This window comes from Mustela lutreola, chromosome 11, assembly GCF_030435805.1.
Source record: "Mustela lutreola isolate mMusLut2 chromosome 11, mMusLut2.pri, whole genome shotgun sequence".
Lineage (NCBI taxonomy): Eukaryota > Metazoa > Chordata > Mammalia > Carnivora > Mustelidae > Mustela > Mustela lutreola.
Window position 1 is genome coordinate 47400907 of NC_081300.1, and position 8294 is coordinate 47409200.

The following is an 8294-nucleotide window of genomic DNA, read 5'->3' on the forward strand; positions in this document are numbered from 1 at the left end:
TTCCTTTGATGCTGGGCATCTTATCCCTCTTCCCAGAGAGTTAGGTTCAGTCAACTATGGCAAAGTTTTGCTCCTAACAAAGCCCGGCTAACTTTTTGTGCACCTCGCCTTGGGTCTGCAAGCGGCATTGAGATCTGCCTGGTAATTGATGAGAGGTCCCTGAAGATTTACAGTGGCTGTGGCTCAGGGAATGCAGAGCATCTGAGAAGCCACTGCAAGCCACACAGAATCCAGAGGATCTGGAACTACCTTGGACAGACCAAATCTTTGCCTCTACATGGTCCATCTCTTCTAGTCACAAACATATTTGTTTCTGTATAGTTGCTCAACTAAAGACGTTGATTGTTCGCCCCATGCCCATGTAGAATTCCCTATTCTTCCCAGATTTAAAAAAACTATCTTCTCCTTGGTAATCATCAAGACTCTGAACCTCGTCCATACAAATGGATCAACAGTAATTTCTAGAATTTTGAGCTTACAAATATTACCAGGACTCAAATTCCTAAGTACCTGATACCAGCTTGGGAATCACCATAAATGACAGATCAGAATTACAATTAGGTGAGAATTTTCTTTCCATTGTGTCCTCATCCAGTCTGATAATTCCTTTATCAGAAGGTTCTTTCTGTGGGTTCCCTTTGTTGCTTAGGTAGATGTTTCCTTCCTCAGTTATTTCTGTTCATAGTTCCTATTTCTGCACCTTCTTTAACATTAAATTGGCAAAAGGTTGCAAAGCTATACCTCTTATTTTAGTGTCTTTTTTTGCTGCGACACTTTTTGTAGGCTCTAGATTTGATTTTCAGAGACAAAAGTTTATATACAAATCAGAGGAATGCAAATGTTTTATATTTAAAATTCACTTTTATTGGGACTAAGAAGTTTCATTTTTTAAATGATTCATTAAACAATCTCAAAACACTTCTTTTAACTGAATTTTGTTGTTTTGGAAAATAATTTGAGCAAAATTTTTCAAAAAGCCTGTTTTTAGATTGAAACCCAAGGATAGACCAGTAGGCACCTTGCCCATCCCTTCCCATGACTATATTGGAGTAAAAGTTCACAGGGGTGTTTGAACTCAGACATTTCCCAAGATTCAATGGCTCCACAAACCAATTGGTTGTCAGAATCAAAAGGTTTTAGGGGCACCTGGGTGGCTCAGTCATTAAGCAGCGAGCTGCCTTCAGCTCAGGTCATGATCCCGGGATCCTGGGATCGAGTCCTTCATCAGGCTCCCTGCTCAGCAAGAAGCCTGCTTCTCCCTCTCCTACTTCCCCCTGCTTGTGTTTGCTTTCTCACCATGTCTCTCTCTCTGTCAAATAAATAAAATCTTAAAAAAGTTTTTAAAAATAAAACCATGCTATATTGTAATTATGGAAGAACACACACATGGAAATCAATATAATTTCAATAATACAGAAAGATATGTACAAAGGAGCTCTCTTATCCCTCCTTCTCCCAAATCCTCAAGGCCACCACCCAGAGGAAACCACTGTTACCAAATTCTATTTGTACCTGGGACGATCACACTATAACACACATACTTACCTCATTTTATGAGCTTCAGGTAGTATATGTTTCTCTGCTATGAAAAGATGAGGAATTTAGCACACTGATCCGCCTCTCAACTCCCCTGCCCATTACTTCTCAATTTCTGTTGCCCATACTATTTTTAGTTCTTCTCGTATTTACTCACATAACTTCATATGATATACCCAGATCTCCATTTTTGATCCATCAATGTTAGGAAGTTTCCAGTGGCTTTACACTACAGAAGAAGGGGAGATGAAGGCGCTTAGATCAACCGCTCTCCTCTGCTTCCGCTCCTGAGTCCAAACTACTATTGTCAAGGTTTTGGGCATTTACATTCTGTAACTCTAAATTCAGTCTATGGATTATATAGAAATGTTGAAAAGTAATAGCATTAAAATACTACCATTATTTTTAGAAACATGATATTTACCATAGAACCATGTGGAATTACTGGATCTATAGAAAAGTCAAAGTAATTGTTGGTCCCTACACTTGGGCACTTAAAAAGAATGTCCCAGGGGTGCCTGGGTGGCTCAGTCTGTTAGGCCTCAGCCTTCAGCTCAAGTCATCATCCTGAGTCCTGGGATCGAGCCCCACGACAGGGAGTCTGCTTCTCCCTCTGACATCCACCCCCCCCCACTTGTGCTCTCCCTCTCTGCAATGAATAAATTTAAAAATCTTAAAAAACAAAACAAAACAAAACAAAAAACTGTTCCAAATATCGAGGTCAAAATTCTCCACCATTTGCTCAAAGAATCATGGCATGTTTTTAACAAAAGTTGACTTTGTTATATAGTTTTATGTTTCTTCTGGATCCTTTACCTGCTTTTCTATTGTTGTTGACAGAGGTGAGTGTGTGTTCATTGTATCTCTCAGCTCTCCCCGGCTTTTGTTCATTATCCAATTTGTGTGATGGACTCCGCTTTGTTCTTGCCCAGGTCCTACACAGAGCCCATGGAGCTCTCTAGTTTCTTACTGTTTTGATTGTATAGCTACTGTAGCAGTTGGAATTGTACTTGCCCAAGTAACAGGAAACCCAACTTAGAGCAGCTTACCCAAATAGGACTTTAATTTTTCTTAAGGAATAAGAAATCTAGAAGTTAGCCATTCAGGCCTGGTACTAAGGTTCCATGATGCTTTGGAGAGCCACATTCCTTCTCTTTTTCCACGGAGCCATTCATCCTCAGTGTGTGGCTTTCCTCCTCACGATCATCACCTGTTAGCTGCATGATGGATGCTTACTTCTAACACGGGGTCTACAGTCCCCAGGCAGGAAGAAGGGGAAAGGCAGAAGGCAAAGAGCTGGTGCTGGCCGAGTTTGATCATCTTTTAAGAGTTTTCCCAGAGGGGCGTCTGGGTGGCTCAGTGGGTTAAAGCTTCTGCCTTTGGCTCTGGTCGTGATCTCAGGGTCCTGGGATCGAGCCCCGAGTCTGGCTCTCTGCTCTGCAGGGATCCTGCTCCCCCACCCCCTCCTGCCTCTCTGCCTACTTGTGATCTCTCTCTCTGTCAAATAAATAAATAAAATCTTTAAAAAAAAAAAAAAGAAAGTTTTCCCAGAGGTGGGGCTCCTGGGTGTCTCAGTCAGTTGGACATCCAACTCTGGATTTTGGCTAGAGTGGCGATCTCAAGATTGTGAGATTGGGCCCCAAATTGGGATTCTATGCTCACTACAGAGTCTGCTTGGGATTTTCTCTCTCTCCCTTGCCCTCTGCCTTACCCCTCCCCTGCTTGTGCTCTCTTTCGTGCACACACACACACGTTGTCTCTCTCTCAAATAAATTAATAAATAAAATCTTTGAAAAAAAAAAAGTTTTCCCAGAGGATCACACCCAGCAACTTCTACTTACATCTTATTGGTCAAAACTCCGATATCAGCTCTAGCTGCAAGTCTGGGAAATGTAGTTTGCAGCTGGGTACATTATGCCCTGTAGAAAATAAGTTTTTAGTAAGGGGAGGGGGTGTAAATAAGTACTGGATTAGCAACTAGCAATGAGGTTTTTTTTAAATTGCATTCCAAGGTTAGTTGTGCAGTTTCTTAAAATTCAGATTCCCAGGTTCTACCATTCGCACCCCCAACACCATCTCCGTTAGGACTGTTACTTTGTCTTAGTAAACCTCCTCAAGTGAACATCTGCATGCAGATGTTCACTTGTTCACAAACAAACATGAGGGAACCACTATTTAGTTGTGAAGGTCAAAGCTGCATAAGAACTTTTTTTCCTGTAGGGATTATTTAATAAACACCTATTTCTTTTTTTAAGATTTTATTTATTTATTTGACATAGAGAGACACAGCATGAGGGAACACAAGCAGAGGGAGTCGAAGAGGGAGAAGCAGGTTTCCCACGGAGCAAGAAGCCCAATGCAGGGCTCGATCCCAGGACCCTGGAATCATGACCTGAGCCAAAGGCAGAGGCTTAACGACTGAGCCACCCAGACACCCCTCAATACCTATTTCTGAAGCTCCTACTTTGTATCAGCATTTCCTTAAGCTCTTTGGAGAACACGTCATTTATTACCCTGGCTCCAAAAAAGTGCATTATAATGCCACATACGTGATACACAAAAACACCTATGGAATATAATACTGTAATAGAGCTAAGAAGGCCACGGGGGCTTATTGGCCTCGCTCTGCCTTGAAGACCAGTTATGGTCAAACACGGGAGGGGGCCATTTTGGAGGGCGCAGAGGCAGGGGATGAAGGCAGGAAGAACACGTGACAACAGGTACACGGTATACCGTAACAGTAGGGAAGCAAGAAACAGGCTAGCCTATGCAGTATTTCAGGATACAATTTAAAGGTAATGGGAAAGGACTGCTACATTATTGCCATGTCATAACTTTTGGTGACTTAATAGCTTTGCATAAAACAGTGTCTGATCTCTTCAGAGCTAACATTTGAGTCATATTAAAACTGCTATGGGTGTCCAGTAGCATTTTAAAAAATAAAGTACTGGGGGGCATCTAGATGGCTCAGTGGGTTAAGGGTCTGCCTCCTGCACAGGTCATTGATCTTGAGGGCCTGCTCAACAGGTAGTCTGCCTCTCCTCTTCCCCTCCCCCGCTCATGCTCTCTTAAATAAATAAAATCTAAATAAACTGAAATGAAATAAAATAAAATAGTGCAAGCAAGGTGTGTCCTAGAATTCGCTCAGTTTTAAAGTGTTTAGGTAAAATAATGCTTGCATGTTTGTTGTTATTTTTTTTTAAAGATTTTTATTTATTTATTTGACAGACAGAGATCACAAGTAGGCAGGTAGAGAGAAAGAGGAGGAAGCAGGCTCCCTAGAGCAGAAAGCCCCATGCGGGCTCTATCCCAGGACCCTGGGATCATGACCTGAGCCGAAGGCAGAGGCTTTAACCCACTGAGCCACCCAGGTGCCCCTGTTGTTTTTATTAATGTGACATATTGGGTGATAGGTAGGCGTAGCAGCTCTGTCAGTTGTGTGTTGTATTTGTGTAAGAGCGAACTTAGAAAACTCTGCAGATCCAGGGTGGACGGGAACCTTCCTTGGCTATTTTCTGCATGTCATGGATAAAAGAACTACTGCACAGTTAGCCTGTTTTCGCAATATGTGTGCCACTTCCACAGCTGAGTCATGTGTGCTCTCAGGAGGCTGGGGACAATGAGTGTGGCAGCTGGCGAGGCTATGTATGTGGTGGCAGAGTCCACCAAACGGCCCCCTGGGTTTGACACCGGAAGAGCAAGTCATGCATGGTATTGCTGTCTGAATGTGAACTCTAAAATTATTAAAATAAAAGTTTTCTTATGGTTCCTCAAATATTTTTGGTTCATCTAGAGACTAGAAACACTAAAAATTGGGACAACAATTAGAAAAAAAAAAAAAACACTTTGTTTTCATTCTTTTGTGAAAGCAGTTTTTGTACTTTTCATGAAAGTGCTGGAGAGCTACCAAGGCGGCTGGAACCGGAAAAGCCACGATCCTCAAAGTCTGACATTTGCTGTCACTTTGTTCCACAATGAATTTTGCTGCTTTGAAAGTGAAGACTGGGGGATGAGACATTGAGCAAAAAAGGGAAAGATCAGAGACACCGAAAAGCTGAGCAAAATGTATGTTTAGATACACTCAGGGCTGCTCTGGGAAAGCAGTCCTGGAACCACCAGGCCATCAGGGGGTTCCTTAAGGGCACCCTACTGGGAATAAGGAAACTAAAAAAGGCAGTGCAGGTTCCAGCCTGTGAAACTCCAGGTGATGAGATGAGATGCGGTCACCTGCCCCACCCTGACTGTCCCTGGCTGTAAAGTTAGTGAGTCAGTAGCTAAGTTCATTCATCAGTTTTCTTCTCTCTGGTTTTACTATGGACCTGTATTTTCCAGAGCCACCAAAGCCCAGGGTAACCCCTGGTGTTTTAGATAACCAACTTTACCGGCTTATTTTACTTCTAAAAAAAATCTAAACACACACACACGGGCTTTTCTGGTTTCCTGTGTTTCTTTTTTGTTTTTAATTCTTTTTCAGACTTTATAACAGATGTCTGGAAGGACTGGTACCAACACTTTTTATAGTGGCTTTCACTGGTTGGCAGGTTTTCGTGTGACTTTCACTTTCTTCTTAGAACTTTTAAAATTCCTTTTGGTTTTCAAAATGTATCAATACTCCTCTCCTTTTATTTATTTATTTATTTTTAAGATTTTATTTATTTGTTTGCCAGAGAAAGAGAGGGAGAAAGAGAGCACAAGCAGGGGGAGCAGCAGGCAGAGGGAGAGCGGAGGGAGAAGCAGCCTTCATCCCAGCAGGACCTGAGCCAAGGCAGACACTTAACTGACTGAGCCACCCCAGGCGCCCCCAAGTGGTAGTTTCTTAAAGGTTGGTAGCAATGTCGCATCTGAAACTATCAATAAATTTTTTAGTCTTTCTTGAACTTTGAATGGATCTTATTTGTTATCTATTGCTCTAATACAAATTACTCCCCCCCCACAACTTAATGGCTTATAATCACAAACATTCCTTTTTTAACAGTTTCTGTGCCTGTGAGCATGACTTCCCTGGGTAGTTTTCACTCAGGGTCTCTCAGGAGTAGCAGTTATGATGTCGCCCAGGGTTGCCATCCTCTGAAGGTTTGAAGACAGAGGATCTTCTTCCAACATCATTCACGTGGCTATTATCAGGCCTTCATTCCTCACACGAGTGAGTCACTCCATAGGCTTCTTGAGTGTTCTCAATACATGGCAGTCGGCTTCCCTGAGAGCCAGGGATCCCAGAGAGAACAAGACAGAGCTACAATATCTTTTATGAACTAAACAGAAGTCACACATCAGCACTTCTGCTATGTTCTCTTCATTAGAGTCACTGAATCAAGGCCACATTCAAGTGGAAGGGAATTAGCTTCCATCTTTTGAAAGAAGAGGTGTCAAAGAATTTGTGGACATATTGTTAAAAACCAGAATAGTCATGATTTTGTAATATCATGCACTGTTCATTGGGAAAATATTTGTTCACTGAGTTAAAAGGATCTTTTAAACGTTGATAATTTCATTGTATTTAAAAAAAAATCACATGTCGATATTACTACTGATCTCACTAAGTATCACTACACACCTATTTAGAATGGCTAAAATTTAAAAATAGTGATTATACAAAATGCTGGAAAGAATGTGGAGAAACTCATACATTGAAGATGGGAGTGTAAAATGATATGCCCACTCTAAGAAACCGTTTGTTTCTTATAAAACTAAACACGCATTTAGCATATAGCAATTGCACTATTTCCTTCAGGCAAAACTGTGGATACACATGTTCATGGCAGCTTTATTCACAAGAACCTGATACTAGAAACCCCCAAATGTCTCTTAGTGGGTGAACGGTTGAACAAACTCTGGCATCGTTCACTTGCAGATTCCTGTCATTTCAAAAATCTGATAACTGGATCCTTTATATCTATATATATTGATGATCCTTTATATCATCAATCAAGTCTCTGTCAAAAACAATGAAAAAACAAGGGTTGATTGGAACGTCTTTGAGTCACCTGAATCTTTGACCATGATTGGCTACTAGGTTGCTCAAAAGCTAATCTTATCTAAAGTTACCCCAATTGTCTACATTCTTCTAGTTTATTGGGTAAGGGTGGGAGGGAATAGCACGAGTCCAAAATCCTACCTCTTCTATTTCCCTATTCTTAGTAAGCCTGCTTGGGGTGCCTGGGTGGCTCAGCCGAAGCCTCTGCCTTCGGCTCAGGTCATGATCTCAGGGTCCTGGGACTGAGCCCCCACATCAGTCTCTCTGCTCAGCAGGAGACTGCTTCTGTCCCACCACCCCACAATCCCCACCGCCTGCTGCTCTGCCCACTTGTGGACCTCTCTGTCAAATAAATAAATAAAATATTTTTTTTAAAAAGGCTGCTTAACAGATTTTTAGAAATTCATGCGTGCTCAAGTGATAGTAACATTTTAATAATTAATTCTATATATGCAACTCACTTTTTTATAGCTTCTTCTTTTCAAAAGTGGTCCTGGAGTGGCCCCTGTAGGATTTCCAATAGTGTCCCATTCTCCATGATTCCTCCTTGATCATAGGCAATGTTCCACAATCTCACCTGAAATTGTCCCAAGTATTTGTTGTCCAAGCAAAATTTCTATATCAGCTGAAGGAGTAGGATGCCCACTAAAAAAATATCTTTATATCTACCTTAAGTTTGTATCAGCCTACTTGTACTATCGTAACAAATTACCACAGACTGGATGATCCGAAAACAGAAACGAATTTTCTCACAATTCTGGAGGATGGAAGTTCAAGATCAAAA